Source organism: Protopterus annectens, chromosome 9.part0 (genome assembly GCF_019279795.1).
Source record: "Protopterus annectens isolate FY-2018-M chromosome 9.part0, PAN1.0, whole genome shotgun sequence".
Classification (NCBI taxonomy): domain Eukaryota; kingdom Metazoa; phylum Chordata; order Ceratodontiformes; family Protopteridae; genus Protopterus; species Protopterus annectens.
This window is the reverse complement of record NC_056743.1, coordinates 238,004,961-238,024,399: the sequence shown is the minus strand read 5'-3', so window position 1 is coordinate 238,024,399 and position 19,439 is coordinate 238,004,961. Positions and strand designations below refer to the sequence as shown.

The window sequence follows — 19,439 nt, the reverse complement described above, 5'->3', positions numbered from 1 at the left end:
TGCAGGCCTATATAACTTTACTTTCTGATGTATTTTTCTTCTTATTATTATAAATTATATTCTTTCAATTAAGGGTTTGCAATATAGAATCTGTTTTAAAGACCTATTGTTTTTAAAACAGAAACTAAATGAAGCTTTCCCCTTAAGAACTATACTGAAGTCACCTGATTTGATGAGGTAACAGTGCATCTATCTCTCTTCTTAAATGCTGGTTTGTGTGTTACTTGTTAGATCTGATGAAGTGCCTAGTGAAAAGAGGCTATGAAAGCACTTGTCTCTGGTTTTAACTTGTTTTTGAAACAATAAACATGTTTACTTTCCTGGAACTTCTGGAAGTTTTCTTGTATGTGTAACCAGGGAGTCTTGCTGTGCTGTGCTGTTTGTCTGTCTTATTTGGATTTAAACTGTTTCATTTGATCTCCAGCCTTTACCTTGCATCTTTTTTTTTTTTCTGATTCACTTTTTCATTGCTGGATACTAGCAGCATGGCAGAAGGGAATACTACTGAACTGGACTACAACAATTATAGATCAACACAGGTTTTTGGATTTAATGGCTTTGGATGAATTCTTGAGACAAAAGGTAAATCCACTTTTAACTACAACTAATGAACTAAATATTGACTGTGCTGATGCCTCTGGCTCAATGACTGTTGATTTTAATCCATTTATGGCATATTTTAAAGAACTTAAGAATGCTCTTTATAATTTTAAATGTTTACCACGACAGAGGCTTCACATGGAAGCCTGTATACATCATAAAGTAGTCCCAAGATACTTAGAATACTCAGGATGCCAACATATGGGAATTTATATCCTAATTTGTTGAAACAATGGCAATCCCTTAACCTTGAGTTGAGCTACAAATATGAGATTAATTATTGACTTCTTTTGCCCTTTGGAGGAAGCTATCATGAATATTGTTTTAGATTCTAAACATAAACTGGATGCATTTATAACTTCAGACAGATACAAACAGAAGTTAGATGATTTACTTCAACATGTCTCTTAGAGACAAAACGGAGAAAGTTTGCTAGGGGCATAACTGACTTCCCTGAGGGCCGTGTATTCTCATGGTGTGAAACAAAGGTGCAGGGCAGCAAAGAGGAAGCTAGAAATAGCATGAATGTGGGATTCCAGAAGGATAAACCTCCAACTGCTCCACTTGACACTATTAAATAGCCTGCCACTGTCAGTAAACAGATGGTTGCGTCTGTTAATTCTGATGTTGGGGGGCATTGTATGTGCACTCAAGTAAACTGACTCCTACTTTAGGTGATGATGGGGCTTCAGCAACTTCATCTAATATACAAATGGGTGTCTCCACAGACTTTGGTACTGTTTCAAACTCTACATCTGAGTCTACCAGAGCCTGTAACAGACAAGAGAAGAGAAAAAAAGAGGCAGGTCAATGACCAGTAGCTGACAATCATAGAAGAAACTAGTTCAGATGGTACAGCTAGATTTGGGACCATCCCCGTGTGAAGCAAAATACAACAGACTTGGTTATAAATATTTAATCTCACAAACTAACCAGTGAACAGTATAGTGTGTTAAATAAAGGGCTTTGTTTTGTGCCTTTTAGAAGTTCCAGTATACCTGCTGTATTAACTGATTTCAAGTGTTTCATCCAAAATATTTCACGTAGACTACTTTATGGCAATAACAGCACACCAATTGGGTATGGGTTTTAGGAAGCCCTGTCAGTTCGTACCAGTAAATCCATCATTGGTTGATGCCGTCTATAAAATTTGTGTGCATGATAAATATGATGTGTTAATGAAACAAAGTAACAAGTTATATAATCTGACTACTTTGGAAAGGACTGCTTTACATGACCTAGTATCTTTAGAACATGTTCAGTATGCCCTGCTGATAAAGGGGAGGGGTTGTCTTGATGGACACCACCAGGTATTTGGATGGTATGAACTTGATGTTAAGTAACTCATCAAACTATAAGAAATGTGAGCAATCTGAGGTGCGTAGTCGGGTAAATAATGTGCATTCTGAAATACAGGAATTATTGATGGAAGTTGCTATAGATAAGAATCTATATGAATCTTTTTTTTTTTTTTTTTTTTTTTTTGTGGAATTTCTAACTATTCCCACTATATATGGTCTGCCTAAAGTGCACACATTTTTAACAGATCCACCTCTAAGACCTTTTATGTCTGGACAGGGATGGGCCACAGAGTGTGTGTGTGTGTGTGTGTGTGTGTGTGTGTGTGTGTGTGTGTGTGTCAAAGCATACATGATAACGCTGGACTTTTTGTCTGCACAAATTGAGAATGTATCTGCTAGGTTAAGTAATGCACATGAAAATAATTTTAGAATGAGTATTACTTACTCAGCTGATGTTGGTATGGTCTGTGAAGTGGTAAAGAAAAAATAGCATATCTTAACATTAAAACCGGTTCTATGTCACCTTTTTAAAAGGAAGAATATATTGGAACGGAAAGGCACATATGCCTGCAGGACTTATAACTTTTGTAAATACATATGTAATTGTGATGCATATATGCACCCCACCACAAGACACACACTTTCCATTTTTATGCAGACTGCAAAAGCAGTAATCTTGTCTACCCTGCATTCTGTGTGCTCTGTAACAGCTACTATGTGGGTAAAGCAAATAGATGCGTGAAAAATGGGATAAGTAAGCACTTGTATAGTATAGGAAAACAAGATAGCAGGAATGCTTCACCTGTATTAAAATGTGGTACTTCTCATCAGTTTTAAGTTTTTGGTATTGGAATTGTTTATATGTAATAAAAGGTATGGTAACATTAGAACCAAGTTTGAATGTACAGAAACAAAATGGATTTTAGAAATACAAGCTGATAAAGGGATTGGTTTAAATGAAGGTGTCCCCTTAAGAACTATACCAAAGTCACATTGAATTGATGCAGCCCTCTGATGAAGCGGCTAATGAAAAGAGGATGTTAAAGTGCTTATCTCTGTTTTTTTAGCTTGGTTTTGAAGCATTAAACCTATTTACTTACCTGGAACTTCTGGAAGTTTTCTTGTGTGTTTATCCAGGTCATTGTACTGTGTTGTGGCTGGCTGTTTTATTTGGATATCTCTAAAAATGTTTTTTGCGGGAGGTGCAAGTCCCCCCTGCACCTCCCACACCCTAAAATATACTACTCCACAGATGTACAACTGCAGAGAAAAAAAGAATGCTTCTGACCCACTGAATCGCTGTTGATGTATATACGCAAACTTTTAGACCTAGACCTAACAGTAAGCATTTCCAAGGAACTAATACGGATAGATGCAAATTTGCATTGTAATTCCTATGGCAGCAGTCCTTTTCCACAGGTCAACATAGTTTTTGATCAGATGTGATTCAGTCATTTGTGGTTTAGATCAAATGAACTTTCAGTCAAATAGGACATTATTTTTGTTTTTAGATTAAATGAACTATAACCATCTATATATAGAATTGGCATTCTGTGATACCATCCCATCATCATAGAGGAACTGCTTTGGACAATTTGAGACATAGCTAGAAAGTGCTTTATCAAATAAAGGAAAAGGTAAGGATTCTCAAGTGATTACAAAACTTATGGGTCTACTTCTAATGTCTTCGGCTTTTCCCGGTTAGGGATCTCCACAGCGGAACTCCGGTCCGCTAATGATTGGCAGTGGATTTTTACAGTGCCGAGGTGCCACCTTGATGCTGAACCTTCAAAGAAGGCACACCCATGCATGCACCTAGCTACATGTCTTTTGAAAATACCTAGATGAAAATTACGAAACCTAAAATGCCAAGCCACGTACATTCCCAGGGCGAGTAAACACTTGCCCAAGATTGGGGAATTATGCCCTTTATCCCCTGTAGTGCAATCCCTGGAGTTGGTATGTATAGTTTGGGGGGGTGTGGGGGATAGTCCCCCACCTCTGTGGGTTTTGGATAGTGAGGTGTGTGTGTGTGTGTGTGTGTGTGTGTGTGTGTGTGTGTGTGTGTGTGTGTGTGTGTGTGTGTGTTTTTTATTTGGCAAGTCCTTACTTGCCCTGGGAAAACTTATGCAGTTCAGCATATAGTTTTGTGATTCTAATCTCTGTATTTTTTTGTCTTCGGGATTCTGAACTTACAGAATTTTATATATAATAATCTGTTCACTCATTGATGAGACAGTTTTATATAGTCACAACAGCAAAAACTAAAATAGCAATCTTTTTAGACAAAATCCTAAGAGATGGAACTGGGGAAAAAACACCCTTGCAACCCCCACAACCCCTGCATATTTATAAATAACAAAATTATATATGGGTCTACCTGACATCACTGAAATTTTGTATTACGGAAATTGAAATCACCAAGACCACAGTACTGTAAGTGCACTACATCACAAACTTACTCTTCTGAAGCTCACTACAATGAACAAAGATCATCCCTAGCGACACCCTGGACAATAACAGCTGCAGTGTTTCTTTCCTTTAAAGAATTGCAGACTGCAGGTGTTGCACAACACTTAAATTTCTGAATGGAGATTGCAGTGCAGTGAGGATTGGGAAATTTTACCCTTTTGCCCACTATAGTGTGATCTCAGAGGTGGTATATATAATTTGCAGGGGGTGTGGGGGCTCAGGGGGGCTTGCCTTCCCCCTGCAAAAACCTCTATAAAGGTTCATTTTTTAGTTTAAATTTGTTAAATTTTGGAGTTCGTTGTAGTGAGTTTCAGTAGAGTAAGGTTTCGATGTAGTGCAGCGGTGATTTCAATTTTGGCAATTTGGAATTACAGTGATGTAAAATAGATATTTATAATCAACTCCAAGATCCTACAAAAGCAGGTTAAGGTCATATTCCCAAACTCCACTGCTGTACAGTCTCACGAAAAGCAGCCAAAAGGCTGAAAAACAGCCTTTAAAACATTCACTCATACAGACTCCACCCACAGATAGATGTAGCTAGCCAGATTTCTATGATGTATAATATTTTGCCATTAATTGCTAAGCTATTAGACTGTTTATGCTGTCCATTCAGTCTAGCATTTAACTCTAACTCTTATTGGCCTAAATAAAATAGCTGTTTCCACTTCCTTATTTATTGGTTATGCTGCTGGTTATTTTTAAAAAAGGTTCAGTGTTTAATGTCTGGGAGATTATGCATCACAGTTTTGAATCAACCAGGGTTAGCAGAACATGGGTTAAATATGATACCTAGCAACAGGCAAAATTCTGTGTTTAGCAAGGCAGTTGCACACACTTTATTTGCATTGCACAGGCAGTAGATATATATAATGTAGCATGCAATATTTTCTAGGGTCCTTCATTGATTGAATGTAATCTGTTAAGAACAGACCACTGCATTAATGCGCTAAGGATAATTTGCTGCCTTATTTTGTAAATATTGTAATGGTCATTGTTCATGAGGGTGTGAATGACTTGAGGAAGCCATCCTTGGATTATGTGAAGAGTGACATTCTGGAGCTCTCTGATGCACCTGAGCCAGGTAGGCAGCTGTCCTTGAGCAGCATCTTGCCTTTGTCACGTAAAGTGCTACAATATGTACAAGGGATGATTGGCTTCAACCACTGGCTTAGTTACTGGTGTCACTGCAAGGAAATCCAATGTGTGCCAGCCTGAAAGGAAATGCTTGACAGCTCTACCATTTTTTTTAAGGAGTCTACTGCATCTCTTCTCTCTTTCAGCGAGGCATTCTATTGCTTCTCCACCTTTGTGTCTTTTATAAGCAATGTCACTCTGTCCTTTCTTTCAAACTAGCCAGACTAAAACCGAACAGGATAAAGGTAGTGCTGCTCAGTGCTGCAAGGATGAATAAGGAGTCGCCCTTCCTAAAAGGCATCCCGACAAAAGAAAATAGTCGCATTTGAGTCATCACAGCAATATATTTATAGTGCAGTCATAGCATGTCCTGTCTATCAAGATTTGATGCCTACCACTCATTCAGACTATCTAGAGGGAGTGGCTATGTCACCAGTGGTGGCGTGTCCATATTCACAGTGCTACCACATCTAGACATACGTGGAATAATAATGACCTTGAACTCCTCCATATCCTAGTAGCTATCCATAAGGTCCCTTACCATAGCCTACACATCTACAAAACTCTTTCTGTGCCACCATCAATCAACAAGGCATATGTAAACAAGCTTAAGTCCATCACCATTGAAACAAGCATTATATTTCTTGGGGAATTCAACTAATTGATCTATAAAATGGGAGACCAACAGACACTACCACAAATTGATATATACACCTCTTCCATACAAACGTACTAGACCAGCAAGTGCAATCCCCATATCTGGGACTCAAATGTAATGGGCCTGGTTATCAAAGCTGTAGCACCATTATCTGCTCCTATAATTAACACATCATTTGAAACATCTGACCACCATTCAGTGATTTTCACCATTAGGATACAACCTAAAATGTCCACAAATCCTATTATCTTTAGGGATTTCTGCAAGGTAAGCTTACTATGTACAGGTAACTAATGACCTGAATAAAAGTCCGCACTGCCCTCAATGACTTAGCAGCTGTCACCCATGCATTTGTATGCAGTTTCTATTCTCTCCTTAATGTCTGCAGAAAGGCCTTGATCTCAATCTGACAGTGTCAAATTTAGAAACAACCCCCTGTGGTACAACCCCAGTATAAATAAGCTATGTAAAAAAAAAAATCCACACCCATAGGCAATAAGCTGAAAACCTCTGGAAAAATGAACTCAAGAAGTTAAAGATCTTGGGAACAAAACAAAATCTTCCAAGGCAACATATGAATTGGCAGTCACCAACTCTGTCAAGATAAGCACTGGTCCTTTAACCTGTCAGAAATTGTAGGAACAATACACAATACTGCACTGAGTTGATATATAGCAACACCCACTCAGCCTTCAAGGACATAAGCTAACATAAGGGCATAAGTTAGTTCAAACATCTCCTCAATACAAGGCATCATGTCTGTAGCTCCATACGATTCCCATAACACTCTCAAACATGACATCATGTCTGCACCCCTGAAGGGCCACCTCGAAGCAGATCCTAAAAACACTCCATGAGGCAAAAACACTATCTCTGAGTCTGATAATTTGCAGAGGTACAGCATTCCATCTCAGTGTTTCAGTTGATGTTGCCTAGAGGCATGGAGAGCAATGTAGTCATTCACTCTACAAGGATTGTCTGCCACTGATGCTGGAAACTATAAACTAATGAGCCTTACTAGTCTTATCTGTAAGATGATAGAATGCATAATTATGGAACTCCTACTTTTAAGATATTGGCAGCTTAAAATCTCACAACACTATCCAGTATGGGCGTGTGAAGTAATGACCCTGCCTGCTTAATCTACTAAACTTCTTTGAAAAAAAGTCACTGAAATATTGCATGTATGAAATCAGTGTGCCTTGACCCGAACAATTCCACCCTCCAAAATTAGAGTGAAACCGGTCTAACTAAATGTAAACTTGCATGCAAACTCCTGGATGGCACTCTGTCTTGTAGACAGAAGATGACACATTAGTGTTCATATTATTGTCATAAAGGCTAATTATTAGTGGGATGCTTGGTACTGGGGCCTCTCCTGTTCGACGTATATTTCTCTGATGTCATAGTTGATATCTAGGGTTTTTTGTTGATTAGATTTGCCGATGAGTGCAGTCTTGGAGCTATCCTCTAATATTTAGAGGATTCATGGATCCTACAAGAGGGGTTAAGATGTAGAAACAAATGGTGGCAGGACCATGGTCTAAAACTAAATTATAAAAAGTGTAGTGCCATGCCCTTTGAAATGCATGAGTTCCTACTCGCCTACCTCATAAATGACACCCCATGAAACTTGATACACTTATTAGGCACTTGGGAGCTCCTCTACTAGCATTAGAAAATGTTTTGCCTAGTTCAGTTGATTACCAAAGGTATAGCTTCAAAGTCTGTTATTGCTCCCCTATTCTTCTTCTTTATTCGAGCTCTAGTACAATATAAAGCTCCCTTTGGGATGTAGCTGTTCAAAAACATAATCCAACCTGAAAAGAAACTCAATGTTCCCTTCTATATTGCAGTGTTTGCATAATCCCCAGTGCAACAGTCTTACAGCATTAATGTGTCTTTTAGTATATAGACCCTCTGCCATGAGTGTGTCGCACCAGGCAACAAGATGTGCAACTGTTTCCAATTCTGTTTTATAAAACCTGCATTTGTCTGTTTCTCCCACATGTTCAATGGACTTTGTGAGCCAACATGTACATAGTTCACTATCCTGGACTGCCAATATTAACCTTTCGGTTTAAATTCACCTTTCCTTAATTATTCCTGCACTTGGTCCTAATCGATATGAGGTTGTTCCAAGAGTTTTCTGTACTTGCAGCTATATTTATGCATTTTCCACATATCGTGCTTCTCTTCTGATCCTTCACCTTATATTCTTGCTTTTGTTTCTTGGCGCATTCAATTGCTGCCTGATTTTTACCTGCTTCTGGTTTGATTTCCATTCCTGCTTCACACCAGTATGCTTCTGCTAAACTAAGCAGGAAAGTCATCTTAGACTTCTCCTTATGCTTTAAAAGTTTCACTACTTTTGGATCTTGAGGTCATCAGCTATGTATGCAATCCTATACATGTAATCAGTTTTGAAGACACCCATGACTCCTTCAGGAAAGGAAATATATAATCTTGGTATACACTGATTTGTATAAATCATTTGATAAGCATGAACCATTTTTTTGTTTTCCTCTTCAACTGATCCAGTTTCTTTTGGGGACAGTCAATCACTCCAAAACTGTAAGTTGGGACAAGCAGAACAAATTGGTTTTATAGCCTGGATTTTGTTCCTAGATGTCAGAGCTGTTTTCAGTGTTATTTTTAGCCTTCAAAAACATTCCTTACTAAGTTTTATTTGCATTTCTTCATGTTTTATTTTTGATCCTTCATCAATGTCTCAATATTTATACACGCCCTCTTGAACCTATCAGCCCTAGGGTCTATGCAAGCCTAGCCATAACAATTCCCTGGATATTTCTTCCCACAATATTTACTTCTCTGGACCCCTGTCTAGCAGGGTGACTGACATGATCCCAGGGGTGAATTTCCTATCTCCCATCCAGTCATCAAGGTTCCTTTTGATGAGGGCCAATGAGGCGCTCTGCTTGACATGTATGGGCAGTCTATTGCAGAGTACGGGGAGTCTCTCTGGATCAGGAACCTATCCCTCCAGCATGTTTTGTTTATTGTGATGACAAGGTTTAGATCCCAGGAGCGTGTGGCTCTGAGGGATTGGGATTTCTTTAAGTGGAGCATGTCCAACAGCTCAGGGTGTGACATGGCCTTGTATGGTAAGCAGAGATTGCCTCTGATTAAACAATATGCCACAGAGTATAGCTGGAGTTTTTTTAGACTGTTAGCATATGGCATCTGCTTTAGGCCTGTGATTCTTTTAGTGAGGTATGTCTGTGGCCTTTCCAGCTGTTGCAGATGTCTTGTGAGGTACATACCAAACTGGGCATTATACTCTATAATGGGTCTAATGAGGAATGAGTACAGTGGGACAATGACCTCCTTCTTTTTTCTGGATGAAGAGCCCATAGTGATGTGTGCCACAGAGAAGGATTTTCTGACTGTTGTGGCAATGTGGTTATCGAAAGTGAGACCACTGCCCACCTGTGTCCCTAAGTCTGTAATCACACTTTCGATGTTTAGTGTCCTGCCACCTATGCGGTAATTCATGGGTACATGTTTTTTTTTTCCAAAGGGGATAACGATACATTTCTTGGCATTAAAGCTTGAGCCCATGGCTCTGGCACCAGGCATCTGTTTCTGTAAGGTGCTTTTGTAGAATATCCACATCATTTGGGGATTCGGTAATGGCTCCCAGTTTGCAGTCATCTGCAAACTTTGTTAGCCAGAGTCCCTTAGTGTTGGCCTGTACTTCAGAGAAGTAGATGCCAAACAAGAATGGTCCCAGGACTGAACCCTGAGGAACTCCACTTGTCTGGAGCTGGATTTGGAGTCTGCTACTTTTACAGTCTGGGTTCTGTCAGTAAGCCAGTTGGCAACCCATCGAGTGACGTAGGGATTTATGCCCAGCTTAGTAAGTTTATCTATGATTCCAGAGTGGGGGATGGTGTCGAAGGCCTTGGTGAGGTCCACAGCTCTGTAGACTGATTCGAAGAAGTCAATCAGATTCAGGATACAAGATCGGCCCTTCACAAACCCAAACTGGGTGGGGTCTAGTGTTTGAAGGTTGCCAGTATCTTTGTTTATAAGTTCCATGATAATGCATTCCATGCCCTTGCAGATTAGGCTTGTCAGACTGATGGGACGGTAGTTCCTGGGATCCAAGGTGGATCCTCCCTTGTGGAGTGGGGTAACTGTAGCTGTGCACCACTTGGTGGGCACGAAGCCTGAAGTGAGGCTATGATTAAACATGACACTTAGGTGAGGTGCCAGTTCATTTTGTAGTTCATGTACTACACAGCCTGGGATGTCATCTGGTCCCATGGATTCTGTATTCTTAGCTTTTGGAGAGTGAGGTTTCTACCTGTGTGGCCATGATTACCAGAATTTGGCAATCTTTTGGTATTGAGATGGGCCCTTTAGGGGGTGAAGTTGGCAGTAAATCGATCTGCCAGGATATTAGCAATATCCTTGGGATCGGTATGTTTAATGCCATTCTGATGTAGCTCAGAGCAGATTTGAGCATTGCCATTTAGATTCTTGACATAACTATAGAATGCCTTGTGGTTGTCTTTGGAATCTTTGGCAATTTTATCTAGCTTTTGAGGATTTTATGAGGGATCTCAGCTTCTTACAATGGCTGGTGAGGGAGTTTTTTGCATCCTGGGATTTTCCTCTTTTCTGAAATAGTTTCTTCTTTCTGTTGTATAGTTTGTTTATTTATAGCAAGGGACCACCAGATTGGCTTCCTTTTTTTGAAGAAGAGCATCTTGGTTCTATTTGGGATGGCATGATTCATGCACGAGTGGATGTGCTCGTACACTCCTTAGTGTAGGATTCTGCAGTCGAACTTTCAGATCCCGTCTGCGTGGGTGTCGTGAAGTTTGTCACTTCTGACTTCAGTAGCATGAAGTTGGCTTTGGAGAAGTTTTTTAAGGAGGTTTCCTTACTGGGGGGTGGGATGCGGATGTCAAGGGTGTTTGCTTATGGTTAAACCTGACCAATGAGGGGGTGACCACTGGTGTGGAGCATATATCTGCCATGTTGGTAATGACCAGGTCTAGGATATTGGAGCCCCTGGTGGGACAATGGATTAGTTGATCCAGGGTGTTGGAATTTATGAATAACAAGAACTGTTGGGAAAAGGAGTTGGTACCCAAGAAGTTTTCCCAGTTAATGGCAGGGTAGTTGAAATCACCCAGTATTAGGGTGTTTGGTTGTATCTTAATATTTTCCAGTATGTTTAGAAAGGTGCAGTGAGAATCTTAGGGCATGATGGGGGATCTGTAGCAAGCTACAATTTGTATTGCAGTCTTACCTAGTGTTAGTTGCTCCTGTAGAATTTCAGATGCATTGTGTTGGACAACTAGCCTGAGGTGTGAATATGGGCACTCCTCCACCTTTAGTGTTTTCGGTCTTGGTTTTGTGGCCAAAAAGTGTGGTAAGAGTTGTAGCCTGGTATTGCAGGGGTGCTCTCTGGAGCCTTGAACCAGGTCTCAGTTACTGCACAGATATCGATGTTCTCCATTTTTAGGAGTGCCTCGAGAGAGTGCATTTTGAGGTTTATACTTCTAGCATTGAGTAGCATTATCTTCAGATTTTGCATGCTTGTATCTGTTACGGTGGTGGTTTTATCCTTTGAACCTTGCCTGAAAAAGGCACTATAGGGGTGGCAAGAGCTTTAGCCAGTAATCTGAATCCCAGGGGTGACAGGTGCAGACCATCTCTGGCAAAGCATCGTGGTTTGTTGATCATGTCTTCCCAGGCAGACAAATACTGGATCTCCTTTGAATAACATCAGAAGCTTAGCCAATTGTTGAAGTCAGTCATTTTGTCCTTATACTGTGGTATCATTCTGGGTGAAGGCAGGATGCTACTCAGGGCTAGGGTCATACCTGCCTGAGTCACATGATCCAAGAGCTCTTCTATGTCTCTCTTCATGTAGTCCAGGGAGGTACGTCTCAAGTCATTCACTCCAGCATGGACAATGACTAAGTCGTATTTGTACTTGTGGAGTGACTTGAGTGCATGTGTTATGTGGCAGATCCTGGCACCCGACAGGCAGCTGACTGTAATTTTCTCCTTGTTCAGCCTGGTGAGTGGGACAGCAGTGTGCCTGACTATAGAGTCACCTATGACTTAAGTTCTTTTATATCGCATTTTTGTCCCGGACTGATATTTTCTTGGTGCTGCAGCTCTCCTGCTTTAAGGGTTGCTTGTGCACATTTATCAAGACCAAATGACATTCCTATATCATCTGAAAGTTTTTACCACTTGTAGTTATTTCAGTTTCTCATCTAATGAACTATATCATTTTAAATGATATACAAAAAGAAAATAAGTCTTTACACTTGTTTTTTGGGAGCCATATCATAACGGACCTAATCTGTTAAGTAGATGGCTTAATATGTTAAGGACAAGACAAGCAAGCAGTGGTAACTGAAGTCCCCACTCTGGGCCAGTAATCAAGGAGCCTGAATCCTCATCACTGGCAGTGGAGAGAGATGTTCACTTCAAATAAAATCCAATATTTCCAGATGTCTGTCTCTCTCTGTGTCTAGGGTTGAGTGTTCAAGTCAGATCCTCCAGCACCTGCTCTGTGAAAGCAGTGGTTTGTGTCCCTGCTCCAAGCAGCTGACATTTACAACTTTGAGATTTGATTTGCACATACACCTGAGAAAGGCAGGCATGGATTTACTAGTTATGCCCTCATCTGCCCAGACTATAAAGTAGTTGCACCACCACCAGACACTCCAAAACTAGCTAGCCTAAAGCTCTTGCCAAGGTACACAATTATACTGAGTGAAATGTAATATTAATACAAATGGTAGTTTGACCAACAGCAAGGCTTTCAGGAGTGGCCAGAGTTGTCAACACACACACACACACACACACACACACACTATAATTATATAATTTATATATATATATATATATATATATATATATATATATATATATATATATATATATATATATATATATATCTTCACTTTACAATCTCGAAATACTGAAATCGCGAATTTCTGTATCTCTAGATAAGTGTCAAAAGTGCAGTTATTCGAAACTGCATTTGATTGAATGCGAAATTGTCGAATCCGCAGTTGTGGTTATGTGCTATTTTACTTGTGGTTTATTGTGTCTTGAAGGTGCAGTGTGGTCTGGGATATAGAGATGGCTGCCGATGTGTGGTTATAATTGGAGATTCGGATACGTTTTTTGTTTAAGGGTTTTGGGTAGGGATTTGGTATTATTTTGAGTGTTTTGAGAAGTTTTACGTGTAGGTTAGGGTAGGTAAGAGTGTGAATGTGTAAGCTGAAGTGGTGATGCTTGTACACATGTAATGTGTGTTTTGTGTGTTGCAGTATGTTTGACATCTTATTCTTTTTAGTGCGACCTCAGAGTTTGTATATATAAGTAGTGGGGGTGTGGGGGGCATAAATTGTGTGTGTGTGTGTGTGTGTGTGTGTGTGTTGGTTTGTTGTAGTGTGGGGAGGAAGGTGTTGTATGTGCATTTATTTGTATGGTGGAGGGTGTGTTTAAACACAGAGCATCACATTCTGAAAATTTGATATTCTGAAGTTTCAGTACTGTGATTTTTTTTTTTTGAGGTTTCAATCTATTGTACTTTCAACACTTTCATCTCGAGATACTGAAATTCACGATTTCAGCATTTCTAGATTGTAAAGTGAATCCATATATAGATACTCTGAGAGATTAAAACATTCTTATAGGACCAACCACAATGAAAAGTTTAAATATATTTAATAATAAAAGAACATGAAAATACTACATATCTATTTAGAGTAAACACCAGAGGTTCAACTACAGGAAATATTAAACTAACACAGATGAATAGATTCACACACATACAGAAAAAAGGTACATAACTAATCTCATATTTTCCTGACTGATCTAAAGAATTACTATTCCCTGGTCACTTACTAGAGAAAGGAAAGATGAAGTAGATGAGGGGTCCTTCTTTGTCGGGTTCCAAGAACAGACTGTTGTGAGACTTCACTCTCACCTAGTATTAAATTATCATTTTTCGTGATGGATTACAGAAATACACACACACACAGAGCCTTGCTAAGATCTGCTCCAGCTCCTGGAAATCATAAAACAATTTTCAAACCTCCACCCTTCCAGAGTAGCAATTAGTTCATCCCAAAGACAATGCAGAAAGCTTCCTAGTACAGACATTTTGTCTCTGGCTAGATTGAGAAGTGGAAGATAAAATTTTTATGACCTAAGCCAGTTATTTAATTTCAAACTATTTTGAAAGGTTGGAGGATTGAGATTAACCTCCTCTCTTCCAGTATCCTCTGTTAAACAATAATACATTTAAATTTCTTTTTCTGTCCAGCTGAGCACACTGCTGGTACATTTTTAACACACACAGCTTTACAAATACTTTTTTTCAACACAAGCATCTGTACAAATCAGTTTGGTATACAAATGACATATAATTATTTACAAAATTACAGCTAGCTGTGCTGGCAGATGTTACACATCCACTGTCCTACTTCTCCTGGCATACCTGGCAATACCTCACACACTGGCACATCTCTCTCCCCTTTAAAGACTCGAGCTAATTTTTCAAGTGACGCTTGAGAAGAATGAGCTGGGAATACATTAACCCGCACTCTGTCTTGACAGCCCATCTGCATCAGCATTGCTAACCCCACTATGGTGCTGCACTGGCATATCATACTACTGCAACCTTATGCTCCACCTTTAATAACTTGGCATTTTGCTGGCTGGCTCAATGTAGTCATGTTAAGGAATTGTGGTCTTTAACTACAGTGGATTACCTTCCATACAGATAGGGTTGAAGTTACTGCAGTGCCCATACTATGGCTATACATTTTTTTTTCTCTGCAGTGCCCATACTATGGCTAGACATTTTTTTCTACTGCTGCATAACATTCTTCCCTAGGTTGGAGTCTACAGCTGAGATATACCACTGGGTGCTCTTCTCTGAGTACAGCCCCCACACCATGGTTTGAAGCATCCAACTGCACAACAAATTATTTGCTGTAATCTGGTCTGGCTAACACAGAGTGTCCTCTTAAAGCTCCTTTAAGCTTCTGGAATTCAAACTCGCATGCTGGGGTCCACACTACCTTATCTGGCCTGTGTTTTTTTTTTTTTTTTGGTCAGGTCTGTGAGGGGTGCAACTATGGTACTATAATTGGGGGCAAAGTTTCTGTAGTATCCTGCTGTCCCTAAGAATGTTCTCATCTGCTTTTTGATAACAGGGGCAGGCCATGCCTGAATGTCTTCCACTTTGGTAGGTTCTGGCTTGACCTTACAACTCCTTACTCTATGTCCCAGGTAGGAGACCTCTATCATATTCACCTGACACTTACATGGCTTAATGGTCAATCCTGCCCTTTGTAGTCTTCCCATGACCTCCCCGATATGCTGAAGGTGCTCATGTCAGGAATAGCTGTCAATGGCAATATCATCCAGGTAAACAGGGATGTAATTACTTGCTTCTGCTAAGATATGATCTACCAGCCTCTGGAAGGTCACTGGGGCATTTTTCATACTAAAGGGCATCTTAGTGAATGCTTTTATAATCCGAAAGAAGTCACAAAGGTTGACCTCTCTCTAGTGGTGGGAGTTGTGGGCACCTGTTGATAGCTCTTGGTCAGCTCAACAGTGGTCAGATACTTAGCCCCACCCAGCTGGTCTAAGGCTTTTTCTGTCCTAGGCATGGGGTAAGCATCTGACTCTTTGTGATTATAGTTTCCTGTAGCCCACACAGAACCTGGTGCTGCCATCTTTCTTTGGTACCAGCACCACTGGGGAGGGCCAGGGACTTCTGGACTCCTGGATTACTCCCAGTTCCAAAATTTCTGTATCTCTTCTCTCTGAATCTATCTGACCTGTAAGGGGCCTGCTTGATGGGCCTTTGGGGTTCTGTATCCACATGGGACTGCACTAGGTGGGAGCATCCATATTTCCCGGTGAACATACCCCCAAACTCCTGTAACACTGCTCAGATTTCTCGAGCCTAGGTAGGGGATAGCTGCTGGGGCATTGCTACTCCTTCCACTGAGGACTCAGTCCAAGCCTCCCTGAGGAGCTCAGCCACCAGATCCCCCTCAGACTCCTCCTGCTGTCCACTTCAAATACTCGGCACCAGGGCCTCCCTATCATAGCAAAGCTTCATCATGCTAAAGTGGTACAATTTGTGCCCCTATCTCCTGCCTAGCATTTTTACCATGTAGTTAACATCACTGACATTCCTTACCAGTTTGAAGGGTCCCTCCCAAGTTTATGTCCGACAGGAATGATAGCCATAACCTGCTGTCCCACAGCATAGTCTTGGGCTTGAGCATTCCTGTTATACCAGATTTTTTTCTGCTGTTGAGCTCCTGCCAGGTTCTCTTGGGCCAGACCCTTGAGCTCCCTAAGCCATTTTCCTTAGGTTTAGGACATAGTCCACAACTGACTCCTTGTGGGATTCACAGTCACCCTCCCACTCATCATGAATCATATCTAGAGGCCACCTCACCCTATGGCCATACAACAACTCAAAGGGTGAACAACCTATGGATTCCTAGGGTTCCTCTCTAAATGCAAACAGATGGGGCAAATATTTCTCTCACTTTCTAGTAAACTGGTCTGCAAATCCCCATAGCATGGTCTTTAGTATAGTTTAACCTCTCCACAAGACCATTAGTCTGGGGATGGTAGGGGGTGGCCTTTAGGTGCTTCACCCCACATACAGGCCAGCAGGTCTGACATGAAATTGACACCTCTGTCTGTCAGTATTTCTCTCGGAAACCTACCCTGCTGAAAGTCTTTAACAAAGAATGTGCTACCTTCTCTGCCTTAATAGAGGACAGATTGAGGACAGAGCTACTGCCTCAGGGTATCTAGTAACATAATCTACTACCACCAGGATATACTTCTTCACTGTGGAACTTGGGGTACTCAGATGCCCCATGATTTCCATTGCTACCCTCTGAAATGGCTCCTCAATCACAGGCAAAGGCATCAAAGGAGCTTTGACCTCATCTACTGCCTTGCCTACTTTTTGTCACTGCTCACAGGTCCTGCTGTACCCTGTTGCAACCCTTGCAATACCAGGCCAGTAAAAGTTCTGCATGATGTTTCTTGGTACGCTTTATGCCCATATGACCTGCAAAAGGAATGTCATGGGCTATGGTTAGGACTGCCAGACTGTAGGTTCTAGGCATTTCCAACTGCTGTTTTACGTCACTCTCTAGATCTCCCTCACGAGTTCATTCTCTATACAATAACCCTTTGTTCCAGTATACAGGCTCCTATTTTCCTGGAGAATCAGGTGCCTCCCTAGCTACCTCCCTCAAGCATATCAGCGTAAGGTCTGAAAGCTGAGTCTATCTTTGTAATTCCTTCTCAGCTCCCTTCCATGAAAGTCTGGTATCCTCTGATAGTGGTGCCTCACTGTCAGCCTGATTACTATGACTCTTCTCTTTCCTTGCAGTCACACTGTCCAAGGGAACACCAGTATCTACCAGCAGCTGTGTCTCACCTTCCGGCTCAATGCTGCAGGGTAGCTCCCTCCATGAAATAGCCACTTCAACCGTCCTGACTTCAGGTGTGAGGTCTGTCTGGGTCTCCCCCAGGCTACCAGACCCACATGCCTGACTGCATATAACTGCATGCACGCAAGGTACTGCATTATCCAAGTCATTCCATATTAAGACATCTGCAGGGATATCCTCACACACCTACTTGTTGCTTCCTTTTCCACCCTCCCAGTCAAGGGAGCTCTGACTGGAGTGGACTGCCCAAGCAAGTACTGCTCCTCTTTAACCACTGCAGTCTTTACAATGGTTATGTCCGAGGTTGTGTCTCTCTTAGCAGTGGCCTGTTTTCCAACCACTAAGATAGGATACAATTTGGTACCCCTGTTGTCTCCAGAAAACTTACCACTGGCATACTATTATTCCCACTTGCTGGATCCCCCACCTTTTATTCCCTACCTTGCTTCTGTGGACATCTGTAGGATACATGGCCCCACTGGTTACATTTAAAAGATTTAATCCTTGCTCCTGGCCATGTACCTGAACTAGTAACTTCCCCTGTTACTAGTGGACTCTGCTGGGGTGGTTTAAGGTGCCCACCATGGTTTCCCTTATATCCATGTGCAGCACAGGGTATCCCTTTCCTGTGCAGTGATGCCCTACTTGCTAAGTAAGAGATCCCCCTTTTTCCCCAGCTCATCTGCAGTTACATTCTCATCTGCCAACCAGATGCTCATGTCCTTAGGCGAAGTGCTAAGGGCTTGTTCCCTCACCAAAAGGTCTGCCAGCCCTTCAAAAGTGGTGACCTGACACCCACTCACCCATCTATGAAAATAAGTGGTTAACTTCGCAATATAATCGCACACACTTTCATCTACTTTACATCTCTGCTCATGAAACTTTTTTTTTCTGTAAGCTTCATGTGTTAACTTAAAACATTCAAATAAACATTTCTTTACTTTTATCATAGTTTAAACAATCGATATCAAACAATTTAGAAACAGCAGTTACAGCTTTACCACTGAGTAAAGAGGTCAGGAACCGTACCCTTTGCCCTTGGTCAGCATTATACTGTTTACATACTATTTCAAATCACTCTGAGTAAATTGTGGAAGAAATTCAGACATTTATTGCTTCTGGGGTTCTGTTATTCCCTTCTCCATCATCACCTCCATGACCCTGACAAAGAGTCTGCATCGCCCTCTCATGTTGATTCTGCTTCCCCTTTTCTTCAGCCTCCAAACGCCGCAGTCTCTCTCTGATTCTAGTTTCAAACATCTGTCCTCCAGTTCTAGTCTCTTTAACTCCTGATGGATTTTTATGTCCTCCTGAGGAAAAAGTGAACTGTCCTGTTTCTGAGGGCTGAAAATCTCCATCACCAGACTGGTGCTCCTGTTTGCTGGTCTGGGCTACAGCTGCAACTAAGGCTGAAACCATTTCCTGTTTAACAGGTTGGCATGCACCAGTTCTTTGGCTTTGCCCACCTTGGGCAGCTGGTTCTTTCTCAGCTTTCCATAATCCTGACATTACCTGCTTTCCCTGAATAAACTAAACAAAAAAATAAATAAAACTGTTGCGAAATGAACTCTGTAGGCTGCTTGAGAGTACACCCACCTTCAGTGACAACTGCCTACAGGCTACAGAAGTTCAATTAATAGCCGGCGTGGCTATTAATTGAACTTCTGTAGCCTGTAGGCAGTTGTATTGATTAATTTGGCTTTCTCCTTTGCATAAATATTGCACCATATCGGACCTCTTTCTATCCCATGTCCATATTTC

The 19,439-nt window shown here is 41.1% G+C and overlaps 1 protein-coding gene across 1 annotated transcript in view; it reads left to right on the top strand.

The window, feature by feature from the left end:
- The first annotated feature begins 254 nt into the window (after window positions 1-254).
- The window catches only part of TRIM66 (tripartite motif containing 66), a 419,382-nt gene continuing 400,197 nt past the window's right edge, over window positions 255-19,439 (top strand). Inside the window, exon 1 of the mRNA XM_044082811.1 lies at window positions 255-582. The gene's annotated coding sequence lies outside the window, so the exon portion shown is untranslated. The remainder of the gene's footprint in view (window positions 583-19,439) is intronic.